The sequence below is a fragment of the Carcharhinus amblyrhynchos genome, chromosome 2 (assembly GCF_965287045.1).
Source record: "Carcharhinus amblyrhynchos chromosome 2, sCarAmb.v2.hapA, whole genome shotgun sequence".
Taxonomy (NCBI): domain Eukaryota; kingdom Metazoa; phylum Chordata; class Chondrichthyes; order Carcharhiniformes; family Carcharhinidae; genus Carcharhinus; species Carcharhinus amblyrhynchos.
Window position 1 is genome coordinate 31,314,763 of NC_137325.1, and position 19,172 is coordinate 31,333,934.

General features: G+C 42.9%; 1 protein-coding gene across 1 annotated transcript in view; it reads right to left on the reverse strand.

Moving 5' to 3' along the window:
- The window catches only part of LOC145353339 (E3 ubiquitin-protein ligase RNF144B-like), a 61,553-nt gene extending 42,680 nt beyond the window's left edge, over positions 1-18,873 (reverse strand). Inside the window, exon 1 of the mRNA XM_080203999.1 lies at positions 18,557-18,873. The gene's annotated coding sequence lies outside the window, so the exon portion shown is untranslated. The remainder of the gene's footprint in view (positions 1-18,556) is intronic.
- Between the last annotated feature and the right edge of the window lie 299 nt (positions 18,874-19,172).

A 19,172-nucleotide genomic window follows, 5' to 3' on the forward strand; every position in this document is an offset into this window, starting at 1 on the left:
CAGCTGCGGCCCCACCAATGCCCTGTACAGTTGCAGCAAGACCTCCCTGCTTTTATATTCTACCCCCCTAGCGATAAAGGCCAGCATCCCATTCGCCTTCTTGATCACCTGCTGCACCTGCAGACTGGGTTTTTGTGACTCATGCACAAGGACCCCCAGGTCCTTCTGCACCATAGCATGCTGCAGCTTTTCGCCTTTTTAAATAATAATAATCCCTCCTACTATTATTTCTGCCAAAGTGGATAACCTCACACTTACTAACATTATACTCCATCTGCCAGGTCCTCGCCCGCTCGCTCAGCCTATCCAGATCTCTCTGCAGACCTTCCACACCCTCCACGCAACCTGCTTTTCCATTCATCTTCGTGTCATCAGCAAATTTCATCATCCTACACTCAGCCCCCTCCTCCAGATCATCTATATAAATGGTAAATTTATTATATTTATTTTATTTAGATATTTCATATTATATAGGATTATATTAATGTACCTGACTTAGTCATGATAAAACACATTGCACTCACCAAGTTGTAATATTTGCCTGATTCTTTAGCTATATTGTGCTAAAAAGCGGTTGTTGGCAAGTTAGCCACACAGGGAGGTGTGAACACTCCTACTGTAGTAGGTAACCACAGTGATGTCTCAAGATGGGAGGTACCCTCCGAGCACTTCTGAATGCTCAAAATAAAGCACAGAATGGACTGCAGCCCTTAGGCAACCATAGCTCTGGAGGAAGGAGAATGAATGGAGATCTTGCTGGCTCCCAAACCTGCTCCAGGAGGCCAGTGCCAGCATTAACCAGGCTTCCTCCTCACTGGCAGTGAGCAGACCCCAGCTAAGGTTCCAGCAGCGTCACCAATCTGCCCCTCAGTGAGCACTTTTTACTGGTGATGAACTGCCTGCCATTGCTGGGTGGGTAGCTTATGCCAGTCTGACCTGCATTCTAGCAAAACCATTCTGAGATAGGAACACACCTGTCCAAGACCCAGTGGCAGATTTCAAAAATGAGCCACAGCCAAAGCTGTCCCTATACAGCTGCTAAGATTTCCTCTTTGGTTTCTAAAATTAAACCTTGCATTTACATAATATTTTCCATGACCATAAAATGTTCCACAAATGTTTGGCAGCAAATGAAGTATTTCTGAAGCATAGTCACTAATTCAATGCAGAGAGCCAATTTGCAAACAAGAAAATGGCCAGATAATTGGTTTTCGTGATACGTGAGGGCAAGCTAGTAGCCAAGCCACCGGCAAGATCTCAATACTCTTCCTCAAAATAGTACCATAGGATTTAATGTCAACTGGAGAGGATGGGGTTTAGGGTTAAACCTCATTTGAAAGAGAGGGTGTGATTCTTCGATCTTGTTCACTCCAGATGGGGGCACAGTGCTTAACTCTGCTGCCTCACAGCGTCAGGGACCCAGGTTCGATTTCCAACTTGGGTCACTGTCTACACAGTGTCTGCGTGGGTTTCCCCCAGGTGCTCCAGTTTCCTCCCACAGAGAGAAAGACATGCTGGTTAGGTGCACTGGCCACACTAAACTCTGCCTCAGTGTACCCGAATAGGCGCTGGAGTGTGACGACTAGAGGATTTTCACAGTAACTTCATTGCAGTGTTAAATGTAAGCTTACTTGTGACACTAATAAACAAACTTTCCTGCCTTGCTACCAGTGAGGATGCAAAATGTGGCGCTCAGCCAAAACTCCATTCATTGCAGCACACCAGAGAACTCTAGCTGTGGGCAAGGGTGCAGGTTTCCAGCAGGTACCTCTTGTCTCTCCCCCCCATTGTTTCTCATTTCAAATCGTTGACAAAATTTTGTCTGATGCTGATTCTAATTGGATCAGAGTGTAACCTGTATTCTCACGGAGCAGACCTTAAAAATATTGGCAGCTATTCAACTCTGAAGAAAGGCATATCATGGTTCACATGACCTATTAAGAAGCAATAAAGCACTTTCTAACAATCCTCATTATATGTCATTAAACAGAATGATTTAAGAGTGTGCATATAAACTGAAGGAAGAGAGAACATAGAATACTACACTTCAGAAACACCTTAATCATTTAGTGGCCAAATACTGATATGGATACAAAATTGTTACAATTTGTCACCAAGCACCCTTTTCCAAAGTTAATTCTCTGACTTTATATTTCTCTGGTTGAAGGCAATAAATTTATTAAAATAACAAGACCTGAAATGGAGTGTTCTTTTTCCATGCAAAGGATAATGAATCCATGGAAGTCTCGCACTGGTGGAAGCAGAATCCACACAAGCTTTAAATAGCAAAGTAAATGTTTAATAAATAAACATGGAGAGCTACAGGGAAGTGCAACTACGGAAATGGTTTTTGTACACCATCCAGCACAAGAGTAACAGGCAGAGTGGCCTACTTATATATTGCAAAATTCCATAATCACAACTAGTGCAAATAATTAGATACACAAACATGTCCACAGTCATACTAGACTCAAAAGATTAACTTTTGAGCTTTCTAGCCATTCGTGCCAATAGGATCTTCCAGTCCCGCCAATGGTGCACCCTCCACCTCAGGTTTCACGGCGGCAAGGGGTGTATCCAATGGGAAACCCCATAGACAACGAAGGGACCAGAAGATCCTGCTGCCAATGGTAGGCCGCCTCTACCTCCGCAAAACACATGGTGGATTGCATGGAAAATCCCACCCTTTGTTTCTCTCTCAGCAGATCCTAGAAACATCAAAACTAGAAGCAGAAAGAGGCCATTTGGCCCTTCAAGCCTGCCCCACCATTCATTTCAATGGTGGCTGATCATCAAATTCAGTATCTTGATTCCACACCCTCCCCCCGCCCCCATTTCCCTTTAGCCCCAAGAGCTATACCTAACTTCTTGAAATCAGACAGCATTTTGGCCTCAACTACATTCTGGGTTAGTGAATTCCACACATTCACCACCCTCTGGATGAAGAGATTTCTCCTCACTTCAGTTCTAAAAGGTTTATCCTCAAACTATGACCCCTAGTTCTGGACTCCTCCACCAGTGGGAACATTCTTGCATAATCTACCCTGGCTAATCCTGTTAGAATTTTATAAGTTTCTACAAGATCCCTTCTCACTCTAAACTCCAACAAATATAATCCTAACCAATTTAGTCTCTCCTCATGATAGACCTGCCATCCCAGGAATCAGCCTGGTAAGTCTTCGCCTGTACTCCCCTATAGCAAGGACATCTTTCCTCAGATAAGGATACAAAAATTGTACACAATTCTCCAGGTGTGGCCTCACCAATGCCTTATACAATTGTAGCAAAACATCCCTATTCCTACCTTCTCGCTATGAAGGCCAATTTACCATTTTCCTCCTTCTTTTCCTGCTGTACCTGCATGTTTACTTTCTAATGCACAAGGACACTAAAGTCTCGCTGAGTATCTATCGCTCTCAATTTACACCCATTCAAGTAATAATCTGTCTTCCTATTATTGCTACCAAAGTGGATAGCTTCACATTTATCCACATTATATGGCATTTGCTTGGCATAAGCCTACTCATTCAGCCAGTGTGCGTCAGACTGCTGGGTTTTTTTTCCAGCACTCTTATTTATGAACTTAAGATGTTGTAAGATATCTCTGGGAGAAATCCAGGAACATAGATATAGTGTGTAAACTTGGAACTAAATTACAAGAGGATATTTAAAACTTATGTCGCAGAGAATTATAAACCTTTGAACTTGTGTAACGTCAAACTCATTCAGGCAACATTCTGGGCAGAACATTGGGTTCATCATATGACGGTAAATATGTCAGAATTATCAGGCTAGTCTTGGACAAATATTTGCTTGTGGCCAAGGTACACACACACTTTTACATAACTGTAAAATTGAAACATTAACAACACTCAGACAAGTTTTATTTTATTGCAGATATGATGTCATCTGAATCCAATCCTGCTCAAAAATCATCCTTAGTTCTTGCTGACCCCAATTATTTTTGTTACTCTTTCACAGGGTGTGGGCATTGCTGGCTAGACAAGCATTTGTTGCCCATCTGTAATTGCCCTTGAAATGGTGATGGTGACCTGCCCTCTTGAATTGCTCCAGTCCATTCAGCGCAGTGACATCCACAGTACAGGAGCTCCAGGATTTTGACCCAGTGACAACGGTGTAGTTCCATGTCAAAAATCTGTTTCTTGGAGGGGAACCGTGTGTTGGTTGTTCATGGAAATGTGCTGCCCTTGTCCTTCTGGGAAGTATAGATTATAGGTTTGCAAGGTGCAATCGAAGGAGGCTTGGTGAGTTGCTGCAGTGCATCTTGTAGATGGTAGGCACTACTGCCATTGTGTATCAGTGGCAGAGGGAGAGAATGCTGAAAGTGGTGGATGGGATGCTGAGTATAATTGAAGCTGCACTCATCCAGGTAAGCAGAGACACTCCTGGCTGAATACACTGCTGACTGGAGCCATGCCAGAAATGGGCTGGTTCGACACATCAGCTGGAATTTCCTTGTACTCCAAATACATTTGAGTCACTTCACCCCTCCCCATTTTTGCCATCTCTTCCAGACTACCGTATCGTCTTGCAATTCAGGTTTGCTTCATATTCTCTAGTGTGCAGCACTTCCTCGACTCTCACAGTGACAGCCAAGCCTTCAGCCATGAAATCCACAACAGGAATTCTTGTCCAAATCCTTCCACCTTGCTATTTCTCTCCCCTTCATTAAAAAAGATAAACGCTTTAAAGTTCCTAACAATGCTTTCTGCAACTTCCCTTCCTACACCTGCTACATTTCAGCTCCTAACATGAAACACCTGGGGTTATTTTGCTAAACTGGTTGTTGCACAAATGATACAGTGACGCAGTTTGTGTGGTGCCATGCCTTTGTTGATTAATGAGAAAATTCTTCCCAAACATTTTGTTATGAATATCTAAAAATAAGTCATGCAATTCTCAACTTAATATGTGAAGTGTTCACGATAAGTGAATTGTCAAATTTTCAAAGAAGGCTTAAGTTATTACAGAAGTTTTGTTGAAGAATCAATTGAAAGTCCATTCTCTTGTTAGCAATTTGGGCGAGTGTTCAGTGTAGCAGCCAATATATAGGCTGCAGCATGAACTTTCATACCCTGCTGTTAACCCTTTTGCAGTCATTTTAAACTTAGCTAGCCATAGAAAAGTGCACTACCACTGAGCTGAGCAGAGTTGGAAATCTATGGAAACAAATCCCATTCCAGAGACCCATAAGTCATAGAATCTCTACGGGCCATTCAGCCCATCTAGCCTACACTGACAACAATCCCACCCAGACCCTTTCCCCGTAACCCCACATATTTACCCTTCTAATCCCCTGACACCAAAGGGGCAATTTTATCATGGCCAATCCACCTAACCCACACATCTTGGCATCTCTCCAGTGCATTAAATGAAGGAGTACTACCGCACTGTTGAAGCTGCCTTTCTTTTTGGTGTAACAAATTAAACTAAATTGAACAAACTGAGGGATAAAGGGGGTCTGCCCAAACAAAACCAAAACACAAATGAAACTTAAGACAAACCAAAAAGGATCAATAACACACCCCAGCCCGTGCGGTGCCCAATGAGCATGGGAGGCCTCGATGATGCCTGTGGACACCACATGTTTCCTCTCCAGGGACACCAGGACGTGACTGTAGCCACGGTTCAGAAGCAGACAGTCAGGTCAGAAAGTCTCCCCGGTTGTCGCTGCCTGAACCTGACTGTCGAAGCTGCCAGGTTAAGGCATTAAACCAAGGTCCCAAATTGCCCATTCGGGTGGGTGTAAAACAAATTTCACAGGAATTCTTGTCCAAACATGGCGACATCACCCTCCTAACATCCAGGCCAATATTAAATGTTAAAACAAACCCATTGTGACACTAATAAATAAACTTTAAACTTACAGAGCCATGGAGAAAAAGCAAGTAAGGCAGGGAGTGGGTGGATGATTCATCCTGTATTACTTCAAGAATCAACAAAGACACAATAGGCCAAAACAGCCTCACATGTTTTAAACTTGTTTGTTAGGTTATAAATAATGGTTGGTGAATAATCAGTCAAGGTTAGGACTGCTCCAATTTTCATAATTAGAACTGCTTTGACATTTTCCTATAAATACAGATAGGATGGCAAGGTGGCACAGCACTGCAATTTCACAGCGCCAGGGGCCTGGGTTCAATTCCCAGGTTGAGTTCACTGTCTGTGCAGAGTCTGCATGTTCTCCTCGTGTCTGCGTGAGTTTCCTCCGAGTGCTCCGGTTTCCTCCCACAGTCTGAAAGATCTGCTGGTTAGGTGCGGGCCATGCTATATTTTCCCTCAGTGTACCCGAACAGGCGCTGGAATGTGGCAACTACGGGATTTTCACGTAACTCCATGGCAGTGTTAATGGAAGCCTACACGTGACACTAATTTAAAACACCAATATGGGCTAACAGGGAAAAAAAAGTCAGTTTAAAAAGATAGCAATTGCTCCCTATTTAGAGTTAGTTATTATGACGAACAGTAGAAGTGATGGCACCAGATTATGGCAACTTTTTGTGAGTCGTCCCCAGCATAACTTTTTTTTTTATTCTCGTTCTATGCTTTTAAAACTCCACTCTAACTTTTATATACTGTCTAACAACACTCTTTTCTACACCCTAGCTGTGACCGTAACACCACATTCTGCAACTTTCCTTCTCTATGAATGGTATGCTTTGTCTGTACAGTGCGCAAGAAACAATACTTTTCAATGTATACTAATACCTGTGACAATAATAAATCAAATCAACTCCTGCAGCATTCCACAGCTGAACAGCCAGGTTGAAAATCAGCGTCAGACATGGCATTAATGAACTTGGTGAGAGAAAGGTTTAAATTTAACACAAGAAAAAACAGTTCTTTAACATGGGACTATCTCACAGATGCTTGCAGCTTTGAAATGTGAGTGTTTTTTTTTCAGTGAACAAATCGTACACATGCCATTACTGAACTAAAGAATTTTACAGCACAATAGGAGGCTATTTGGCCAACACGCTTATGCTAGCCCTTTAAAAGAATTATCCAATTAATCTCCCCCCCCACCCTTTTCCCAGGACCCAACAAATATATCTTTTCCAAGTACAAGCTGTCCCTACCTCTTCCCAGCACCCCTTCAGACAGCAGCCTGCAGATCACAGCTCCCTGGTTTAGATGCCAATTATCTTCATCGTCAACCCTTCTAACCAGTGGCAACAGTTTCTTCCCATCTATTTCATCAAAACCCTTTGTAATCTTAATTACCTCTATTAAATCTCCAATTAACTCTCACCGCTCAAAAAGGAGATCATATTAAATCTCCAATTATTTGATTCGATTTGGATTTGATGTATTATTCCCACACGTATTGGGATACAGTGAAAAATATTTGCGGCAATTCTCCCAAAAAAATTCTAAGTGTTGAACTTGTGTAAAGATTGCAGTAAGTCCCATTGGTTTATTCAGGGGAGTTTCAAAATGAATTTCCCATCCTCTGAGCACTGCAGAATGCACAGGCGTGAATTACACTAAAACTCAGTGGGGCCTATTACTGCTGGCCTCCTGATTGATTGTTGGGCAACCCCCTATCCCCCGCACTGCTGTCCGTACTATCTCCCCACAGCCTAAACACTGGCCCTCCAAACATATCCAGACCAGCCTTGACCCCTACCCCCCGCCAGCAGCCTCCCTCCCCTTCCTCCCACCATCTTTCTGCCCCCACTTCAAAGCCCAGCGCTAATCGCTGGCCTCCCTCCTTCTGCTTGCAATCCCAGTACAGCAGCAGAGGGACCCCTAACCCCCGCCAATCGCCCCACCTCAAGCACTGCCAAGGTGACAACGCCCAGGGGCCACACACTCCTCACAGCCCCTGACCCTTGGGGGGGGGGGTGGGGGTATCGATGGCCCTCCCCTTCACTCCAGTGAGGTCGGGCTGCTAGCTCTCCACAATTGGAGGCTCGCGGATCTGGAGATTTTAGTCCCGGGCCCACTAATTATATGTTAAATACATTTAAATGAAGATTTATATAATTTATACTGCTTCGTGCCAGAAAGTGATGTGGAGCTGATGGCGTTGGAAATCTGGATGCTGGAGATGCGCTGAGGTTTCGGGACCCAGCAGGGAACCCGCGAAACGGCCTCCGCTCGAGTCTCCTGGCCCACTGTGCCACAAAAGCAATGCAGCAGACTGGGTGAATTGTCCCAATTGTTTCTTGCACACTACACAGTCAAAACATACTGTTCATAGAATATATAGGGGAGAATTCTCCCTCTCCGCAATACAGAGACCAATATCAGATTCTCCGGTTTCTTCACATAACTGAAAAAGTTTTCCATCCTTCCAGTCAATCTCCTCTGCATCCTTTCCAAGGCCTCAACATTCCTCAAAAGTGCAGTGAGCACTAATGGACACAATATTCCAGCTGGGTCTCAACCAACAAGTTTAAACTTGTATACATTTTAATGTAATTGTTAATGTAAAAATCCCAGTTTTGATTTGTTCTCCTCGAGGAAAGAGAAAACAAACAGAACCTTCTTCCCTCCAAACATCTTACACCGGTACTAACTGCGCTAGTACCACTCAACTGGACTCAATCTCCACTAAAGCACTTTTATCACTTAATATGTAAGTGAATAATTTTCTAAGTGTCAGGAATAAATACATACATTAGCAAAAGTTCTCACCGATTGAGCTCACTTATGCTATCTCCTTCCTTTCACCCCCCAGAAATAGTACCTGTGAAATCATCATTTCGCATAAGAATATTTGAACAGGTTCATTGCGTACTTGTTAGCTTACATTTAGCAGTGCCTAAATTTGGCACATATTTTTTTTTAAAGAAGTCAGTTTCCAAAATCCTTAGCGGTTTTGATCCACTCTCAGACACAAGTCCTGTAGTAGTCCTTGATGGACGGACTACGCAACTAGGATCATATTCTAAGGCCCGATAGGGATGAGCAGAGCAGCAGATGCATTGGGAGAGATCCAGATGGTATACATCACAGAATACTGAAAGAGGTGGATAGGAGAAAGCAGACATTCAAGTCTCAAATTTTCACCAAAGTTTTGGTAATGGGGGTAGCTGCCAAACAGAGGAAAGAGGCAAATTTTACAATTATGTTCAAAGCAAAAAGGAAACTGATAAGCTAGGAAATTTATTTGCCTCAGTTGTGGATTACGCCAGGACTACTTTTAAGAATGGACAAAATTGGGATCTGTTTCAGTGACAAAAAAATGGTATTAACGTTATGTCAATTGTATCGTTAAAATTAAAAAGACAAACAGATGGAAGGTAGTGGTTTAATTGATTGACCTGGATTGTCATATCATAAGAACATAAGAAATAGGAGCAGGAGTAGGCCATCTAGCCCTTCGAGCCTGCCCCACCATTCAACAAGATCATGGCTGATCTGAAGTGGCTCAGTTCCACTTTCCTGCCTTCTCCCCATAACCCTTAATCCCCTTGCCTACCAAAAACCTATCTACCCGCGTCTTAAATATATTTAGCGAGGTAACCTCAACCACTTCAACGGGCAGAGAATTCCAGAGATTCACCACCCTTTGAGTGAAGAAGTTCCTCCTCAACTCCATTCTAAACTGCACCCCCCCCCTTATCTTGAGGCTGTGCCCTCTAGTCCTGCTGTCCTTTCTGAGTGGGAAGAACCTCTCCACCTCTACCCTATCCATCCCTTTCATCATCTTATACGTCTCAGTGAGATCTCCCCTCATCCTTCTAAACTCTAACAAGTACAAGCCCAGTCTATTCAGCCTCTCCTCAGAGCTCAAGCCCCTCAACTCCGGTATCAGCCTAGTGAACCTCCTCTGCACTCCCTCCAAGGTCAAAATATCCTTGCGCAGGTACGGTGACCAAAACTGCACACAGTACTCCAGCTGCGGCCACACCAGCACCCTGTACAGTTGCAGCAAGACCTCCCTACTTTTATGTTCAATCCCCCTCGCTATGAAGACATGGAATGTCTGCCTCTCTACTGCAGATGTGTTCATAAGCTGGTGGCCCTGGAAAGGTACACATAGTGACTGCTAGTACACTTCAGGCCTTCTGTGACCACTGGGCTGGGGTGCATCATCACCCCCAAAAATTATACTTTGGTTTAGTTAGTTAAGGTTCCTGCGATGTTTTGATTTCTAATTCCAGTGCCTCCCCACGGCTGCCATTTAAGACTTTAAATAGGGGATAGGCGCCTTTAAAGATGCCTTCAATTAGTTTATTTCACTGGCGAACGGTTTTATGAGTACATATACTAAGGGACTCTCCCATGTCAAGCGCACACCACAGGGTTGGGAGTGCATCATCAGCCCCCGGGAATGAAATTTTAATTTGATTAAGTTTCCTTTGAAATCTTGATTGCCCCATCGAGGGCTGTTGCCCTTCTTAACTGTTAACTTATTTTACTGATCGTTGTTTTCTCTCAAAAGGGGCATGTAAAAAGGATTCTTCTATGACTGATGGTCACCACATGGGCTGGAGTGTGTTTCAGCCCTGGGAGTGAAATTTTAAATCTGATTTAAGTTTACATTGAAGATTGGCAAGAAGGCTACAAAACTGGTTCAGACAGAGGGTAGCAGTGGAAGGATGCGTTTCTGAATGGAGGGATATGACAAGTGACATTCTTCAGGGATCAGTGCTGGGGCCTTTGCTGTTTGGAGAATATAACTGGTTTGATTAGTAAGGTTGCAGACGACACAAAGATTGGTGGATTTGCGGATAGTGATGAGGACCATCAGAGGATACAGCAGGATATAGATCGGTTGGAGACTTGGACGGAGAGATGGCAGATGGAGTTTAGTCCAGATAAATGTGAGGTAATGCATTTTGGAAGGTCTGATACAGATGGGGAATATACAATAAATGGCAGATCTCTTAAGATAGTTGATAGGCAGAGGGATCTGGGTATCCAGGTACACAGGTCACTGAAAAATGCAACACAGATGGAGAACGTAGTCAAGAAGACATATGGCATGCTTGCCTTCATTGGCTGGGGCATAGAGGTTAAAAACTGGCAAATCGTGTTGCAGCTTTGTAGAATCCTAGTTAGGCCGCACTTGGAATATAGTATTTAATTCTGGTATCCACATTGCCAGAAGGATGTGGAGACTTAGAACATAGAACATAGAACATTACAGCGCAGAACAGGCCCTTCGGCCCACGATGTTGCGCCGACCAGCTTTTAAAAAAAAACACTAACCCACTAATTTAAACCAATCCCATTTCGTCCATAAACCTATCCACAGATCTCTTAAACGCCCCCAAACTAGGCGCATTTACAACTGCAGCTGGCAGGGCATTCCAGTCCCTCACCACCCTCTGGGTAAAGAACCTACCCCTGACATCAGTCCTATAACTACCCCCCCTTAATTTAAAGCCGTGCCCCCTCGTGCTAGCTTTCTCCATCCTAGGAAAAAGGCTATCACTATCCACCCTGTCTAAACCTCTAATCATCTTATATGTTTCAATATGTTTTTATAACTTACCAGGATGCTGCCCGGTATGGAGGGCATTAGCTATGAGAAAAGAGAAATTTGGTTTGTTCTCACTAGAACGACGGAGGTTCAGGGCAACCTGATAGAAGTCGACAAGATTAGAAAGAGCATGGACAGAATGGATAGTCAGAAGCTTTTTCCCAGGGGGGAAGTGTCAATTGCTAGCAGGCATAGGTTTAAAGGAGATGTACGAGGCAAGTTTTCTTTTTACACAGAGCGTGGTGAGTGCCTGGAACTCGCTGCTAGGGGAGGTAGTGGAAGCAGATACGACAGTGAGTTTTAAGGGGCGTTTGGACAAATACATGAATAGGATGGGAATAGAGTGATATAGTCCCCGGAAGAGCAGGGAGTTTTGGTTCAATTGGGCAGCATGGTCAACGCAGGCTTGGAGGGCCAAAGGGCCTGTTTCTGTGCTGTAATTTTCCTTATATTTTGTTATTTAACCACAGTAACAGTTTACGGTCTGTTTATTTGTTTTTTTTTGTTAAAGTATGAAGGGCGATTGCTACAAGACATGATAGCATTCTGGTAATTGTGCTGGGCTCTTATTGCAAAGGCCTGGGTACATTCTCAGCTGATGCAAGCTCAAATCCCATTATGACTGACAGTGATTTGAAGTCAACAGTCTAAATAAAGACAGGTACCAACTGACAATTGAATGAGGCACAGTGAGCTTTAACAGCCTACGGCCATACACAACTGTAAACAACTGATCTTGGGAGTAAAGCAGACTCGGGTCTGGTTAGTACTTGGCAGGGTTACTGCCTGTAAATGTGTAGCACTGTAAACTTTAATATACAAAAGGACCTGCAGGGACAATGGCTTGAATTGGTAAGTAGGAGGCAGAGACCTGCAATGTTGTGTTGTATGAATAAACCTACTATCAAGAAAATAGGGGCAGCATGATGACACAGTAATTAGCACTGCTGTCTCACAGCGCCAGGGACCCAGGTTCGATTCCCACCTTGAATCACTGTCTATGTGGAGTCTGCACGTTCACCCCATGTCTGCATGGGTTTCCTCTGGCTGCACCAATTTCCTTCCACAGTCCAAAAGACACGCTGGATAGGTGCATTGGCCATGCTAAATTCTCCCTCAGGTGTACCCGAACAAGCACCGGAATGTGGCGATTAGGGGATTTTCACAGTACGTTCATTGCAGTGTTAATGTAAACCGATATGTGACACTAATAAATAAACTTCATGATTTGTGTCACGTGGTTTGCATCCATTTAACGGAGGGACCCGATAAAGATTTCCATAATAAATGGAAGATTTTGAAAGGGCCAACTGCTAAACAATCTGTGAATTAGTAACATGGAGGACACAGTTTCAACATCACCAACAGGTCAAATCAAGTAGTCAAAAGCTTTCTTTTCCATACAAAGAGGTTATGAGAACAGCAGTGTTTTACTACAAAAGAGAAAATGCTGGAAAATCTCAGCAGGTCTGGCAACATCTTTAAGGAAAGAAAGGAGCTGATGTTTCAACTCCAGATGACCTTTTTGTCAAAACGTTTTACTACACATGGCTTCCAAGGTAAATACCATGAAATCATTTCAAACTAAACTAGATAAATAAGAAATGGAAGAATGTCAAAGATGTAGGGAAAAATTGAAAACAAAAACAGGATTACTGTAGACACTTCTGGTTGAAGAACAAAACGTTGGGCCAAACAGTCTCCCATGTTGAAGTTTCTTCTGACTCAGATTCTTATCTCATTGACTTCTGTGTCATACATTCCATTATAAGGGTGTGGAGAAGCACTGTGTTTGGTTAATTTACATAGAGAACATGTAACAACAAGGCTTAGACTGTACAAATCATGTACATGGTCTCCATAACAATGAAGATTCAATACTAACCATTATTACTTCAATTAAAAAGATCTGGCACCGTTCAACTCAAAGCAGCTGGCCCTAGACAGCGAGATATACAAACCAATTTATCCGCACTTATTTCACCTTATTCAAACACCACATTTTACATGCAGATATCCATACTCCAGCACAAGGAAACACTGTGGTACTTCAGTCGCTGAGGGTCCCCATATAGATTCAGACACATTATCTTGCTTAGGCTTTATTCTGCTGCTAAGAGTTGTTTTCAGCTTTTTTTCCCCCCCCCTAATTTACTGTTTCTAAAAATACCTCATCAGCATTAAACAACTTGCGCAGTATTTATAAGACATGCAAACTGGAGCAGTTTGCACATTTACAGTATTTATTTTCATTCAAATTCACAGTAAATGAACAGAAATCCCAGTTATGAATTATATTTATCAAGAAGTTTAAAAAAAAGGTGAAGTGAAAAAGAGAAAAGAGACATAACAACATTAAGACAACGCAAAGCACTGTAAGCAAATCGAATAGTGTTGAAGCCTAGTCTCTGTTGTAATGTAGGAAATGGGCAGCCATTTACACACAGCAAGCTCCCACATACAGAAATGTGACACTGATCGCATGATAAATATTGGTCAGGACAACGGGGATAAGTCCCCCTGCACTTCTCTGAAAGAGTGCCAAGAAATCTTCTGCGTTCAACTGAGGGCTTGGGCGTTGGTTTAATGTCTCATTCAAATGATGACTCCTCTGACAGTGCAGCTCTCCCTGTTCTGCACTGCAGTGTCACCTAGATTTTTGTCCAAAAACTAACAGGGAAGGATTTTGATTTGCATAGCAACTCATCACATCATTGATAAGTCCGTAAGTTTTTAAAATATAGGAGCAGAATTCGGCCATTCAGCCCATTGAGTCCACTCCACCATTCGATCATGGCTGATATACTCCTCGTCCTGCCTTTTCCCCATAACCCATTACCAAATAAAAATCTATAACTCCTCCTTAAATTTACTCACTGACCCAGCATCCACCACATTTTGGGGTGGCAAATTCCTCAGATTCACAATCCTTTAGGAGAAACAGTTTCTCCTCAACTGTTTTAAATTTGTTACCCCTTATCCCAAGACTAATGACCTCTCATCCTAGAGTGCCCCACAAGAGGAAGCATCTGCTCCACGTCTACTTTATCCATAATTTTTATCATCTTGTATACTTCAACTTGATCTCCCCTCCCTTCTTCTAAATTCTAGCGAGTGTAGGCCTAAACTGTTCAATCTCTCTTCATACAATAAACCCCTCAACCCTGGAATCACTTCTGAAGTACAGTCATTGTTGTTCAATAAGTAAAGGCAGAAGTTAATTTTCACAAAGCACAATTCCACAAGAAACAAATGAATGGCCAGTCAATCTTTTTTTTGGGCTAGTGCTGGTAGAGGAAAAAATGTCAACCGTGGACTTCTATGAAGACTATCTCTTACATCTAGCTGAACTGGCAAATGAGGCTATGGTAGTCAAAGATAACAGATGGGATTTTATGGCATCGCTTGACCGTAAAATCCCACCCAAGGTCAGCGGACCTTCCCATACTCTGCCCCTCATCCATTTCAATTCCCATGGCAGATGGACCGGTAAAATTCCAGCCAGCATCTCCAAAAGAAAATGCAAAATTCTCTCAGTACTGCACTCATCTGTTAACCTAAGTTACATGCTTGAATCTACAGTGGCCTTTTGGTTAAGATCAAACATCAGATCAAGCCCAAGACGGAGGGCAAGCCTTATTTTGTCATGTGAGGGCCATGAATTGGGTTTTGAATTTGATATTTGGAGTAAAAAAAGGAATGGATTTGTGTTTGCCCGGTCTATTCTGAGCATTGGTTTTGTAACTTAAAGAATGCAGTAAAAAAAAGGAAACAAGTATGCCTGAATCTGCAGTGGAACTTTAACTCAACTTTCTGATTCATTAACAAGAGCACTAGCGACTGAACCAACCCAATGAGCAGCACTGAATATACATGACATAAGAATGAATATACCAAGATCATGAGTTCCCACTAGACCAAAATTGTGCAACTCCCTTCCTAATAGAACTGTACAAATACCCACACCACATGGACAACAGTGACTCAAGATGACAGCTCACAACCACCTTCTCCAGGGCATTTAGCGATGGGCATTAAATGTTGGCCCAGCTGGCGACACACTTAGCCCATGAAAGAATAAACAAAAGGTCATTCCTACTAGCTGCTGAGTTAGTAAAAGGAGCAACAATAGCAGTATCATGAAACAACTGGAATTCCCTTGCACAATCACTGTTCAGTCACCCTGACTGGAGGACCTTGGCTTCAACTTCAGATGAGGACGTGACAAAGCAAGACTTTACAGTATCCTAAAACCAAATGAACCACCCACATTTACCAATTAAACTTTACACCTAAAATAAATGACTACATGATTGATGTTTCTGACTCTTGCTGGCTAACAGTAACTAGGTGTGGTGCATTGCCAGCTATGTATCACTCTCAGTAAGGTTCTGAAAATGTCATTGTTCTTATGTGGCAAAGGTAGGAGGCCAGGAGAGTAGACTGTGAAGGATAACTAGGGACCCAGCTGATTTTCCCAATGTGGCAGAGGCACGACTGACATCAGGAAATTTCTCTATCAATCGGATCTTAATTCTTGCCCAAACTGGAAATTACATTTCCCCCACCTTCCTCATCTCAAAAGTCTGAAAGGTAAACTGATCCCACCAACAGGTAAATCTGGCAGTGGGCAGACACTTCTCATATTTTGTGCTTTCACTTTATACACAGGGGATTGAATTACCCTCAACATCTATATCACCAATAGAACCACAGCCCTGCCCAACTTAAGAGACACTACATGCAAGCATTTTCCGTGCTGGCTAAAATTAAAAGGAAAATCTTGAATTTCACTCCTGGAAAATCTGTCCTACTTGATCTGTCTCTACGTAGAACATGAGAATATATTAGTTGGAGCAATTAATTTCAATGAATTTCCCCTGAATCTAACACCCAAGGAAAAGTTTTGATAATCTCTACTTAGAGCGGCATGGTGGCACAGCGCCAGGGATCCAGCAAAAAGCAGCACAGAGGAGACCATTTCGCTCATCAAGTCTATGATGGCCCTTTGAAAGTGTTACCCTATTAGTTGCATTCCCCTGCTCCTCCCACAGAGCCCTGGAAACCTTCCATTTTCAAGTATTCATCCAACTCTCTTTTGAAAATTACTATTGGACTTTCTTCCACCAACCTTTTTCAGGCTGTGCATTCCACCGCATAAAAAATTCTCCCTATCTACATTAGAAGTGTGACTAAATTTCAAAACTACTTAATTTGTTGTAGAGTAGTTTAGTATATCCAGAGATCAAGAAAAGCACGATAGAAACGCTACAGAAAATGCTGGAAAATCTCAGCAGCTCTGACAACATCTGTGGAGACAGAATACAGCGAACATTTTGAGTCAGATGACCCTTTGGTCAGTTTGTAGGATAAATAAACAAACGCAGTTTCAGGTGATCCAGACTCAAATGTTAGCTCTATTCTCTCTCCACAGTTGCTGTCAGACCTCATGAGATTTCCCAGATTTTCTGTTTTTGTTTCAGATTTTATACAAGTGCAAGTCTTTCTCCAGTTATCTTATACAATGAGATGCAAAATGGCAAAAGCATTCAGTTTTTTTTGTTGCTGGTGACAGGATTTTTCTGGGGCTCTTGGACAGGGAAGGTTCTGTCTGCCAGAGGCAGGGTGATGGAGATACTAAAGCTGGCTGAAAAGGATTATGGGAGCAAAGCTTCACCAAACTGTCCTCTTGTTGTGGCAACAAAACTAGGTGTGGGATGGTTATCCCCTGAGCACTGTATTATAAGAATATCAGATAGTGATGTGACTCAAGTACCAGAAACTGTACTTGTGCCGATTTCAAAAATGTGGCCACCACCCAAGTAATTACTCATTTTAACCTATCAGGACATGTTTACTTTGATAGGTCTCAGCATTCCCACCACCCTACCCTCTCATACAGGACACTGTCTTTCCCTGTGACCCAGTCAGTCACCAGCAAGTCACCGTGCCAGCTGATGAAGTGCTTCCAACCACGAGGGTAACGTTTTGTAGACGGAGTCAAATTATCACAGCACCGGGGACCCGGGTTTGATTTCTAGCTTGGGTCACTTTCTGTGTGGAGTCGCCACAGTCTCCCCATGTCTGCGTGGGTTTCCTTTGGGTGCTCCGGTTTCCTCCCACGTGCTGAGAGGCGTACTGGTTAGGTGCATGGGTCATGCTAAATTCTCCCTCAGCGTAACCGCTGGAGTGTGGTGACTAGGGGATTTTCACAGTAACTTCATTGGTGTTAAATGTGACTACTTGTGACACTAATAAGTGAAGTGTGTCAGTGGTAGAACAGAAGACTATATATTTTCTCTCAGAGCATGTGTGACAGTTTCATATCAAATTCACAGCAATGGAATCAGAACCCGTTGATAGCTACACAGCGATCCATATATCGTTTATTTGAACTCCATTTGATTCAGGCTTGGGACTAACCTGTTACTCGGGATCACACATACATGCATACAAGACCAACAGGACCTCAAGAGTACCAGCAATAACAGATGTCACAGCTAAATCACTTTACCGACCTCACTAAAATCTTAGTGCAGAGCATTTCAACCCACTGTCACAAGGGACATATGCTTCATCCCAGGGTCGCAGCTCAGTACACAGCGTTAAAGGCGCAAGTGCTAAGTGACGGGGGAGTTGTGGAGTTTCTGATCCAATTATTTCAGGTGCAGGGGGGAAAAAAAACCCAAACTACCGATCCCGCCACGGCAAAATACCTCTGGTTTTGAAACCAATAACGAGGGCGGTTAGGCATTAACCAAACTGAAATTCACCAGATAATAAAACAACGAGAGGCATTTGAAAAACAAAAATCGCTTCCAGTGTTTTTTTGCCAAAACACTGCAGTTCCCTGAGAAGGTATGGTGATTTGGAGGTTATCAAAGGATCCAACAGCTCAATGGACTTCAAAAAAAACAAATAGATTTCCAAATAAATAAGCTTTCGTTTGTAAATGGTATGTCTGGGGGCGTGACTCAAACAATGGATACACATCAAAGTAAGAAACATTATGATCTGACAAGCCTGTTATTTGTGAATACAGCACAAAATTTGAATCCAAGAAAACTGTTCAATTTCAAACATTTAATTTCATACCTCAAAGTCCAGCCTCGGGGCCAAGCTGTTGTTCTGATGAAGTTGTAACGTGCTCGCCTGGTATGAAAGCCGACCTGTTCCTTGCAGAAACACACACAGCCGAACACAATGCTACTTTTCAGTTGCTGCAGCTTTTTCTCCCCCCTCAGTGGCTGTGCTGCTGTGTCTAAAAAGGCTTTCACAACAATAACATACAGAGGCAGCCCCACAATCACAAGCACCTCTTGGCGGATTCTCCTTCACAGTGAAGCGTGCATGGTCTCTGACAAGTTCCTGAATGGCTGAAGTTCTTCTGTCAAACAAAAACACACCCCGCTTGCTTTTTGTTTGGAAGCAAGCTCCCTCAGCCGACACACGTCAGAAGCTGCCTCCACCCCATGGGAAGCTTGTGATAAAACAGGAAACTGAGCGTAGAACTTCCTCCTTTCTCTGTGAGTTATTTAAATATTAATACAGAAGGACTCACTTCTTCTAAAAAGACAAAGCAATCGCTGGATAATTGAGTTAACCTCTAATCACCCCAGTCAGTAATTCTTGCTTTGGGACGAACACCATCTTAAATTCAATGACTCATTCAGAACAGAAATCAGAGGTGGATGGATAAAATACGTGTTAA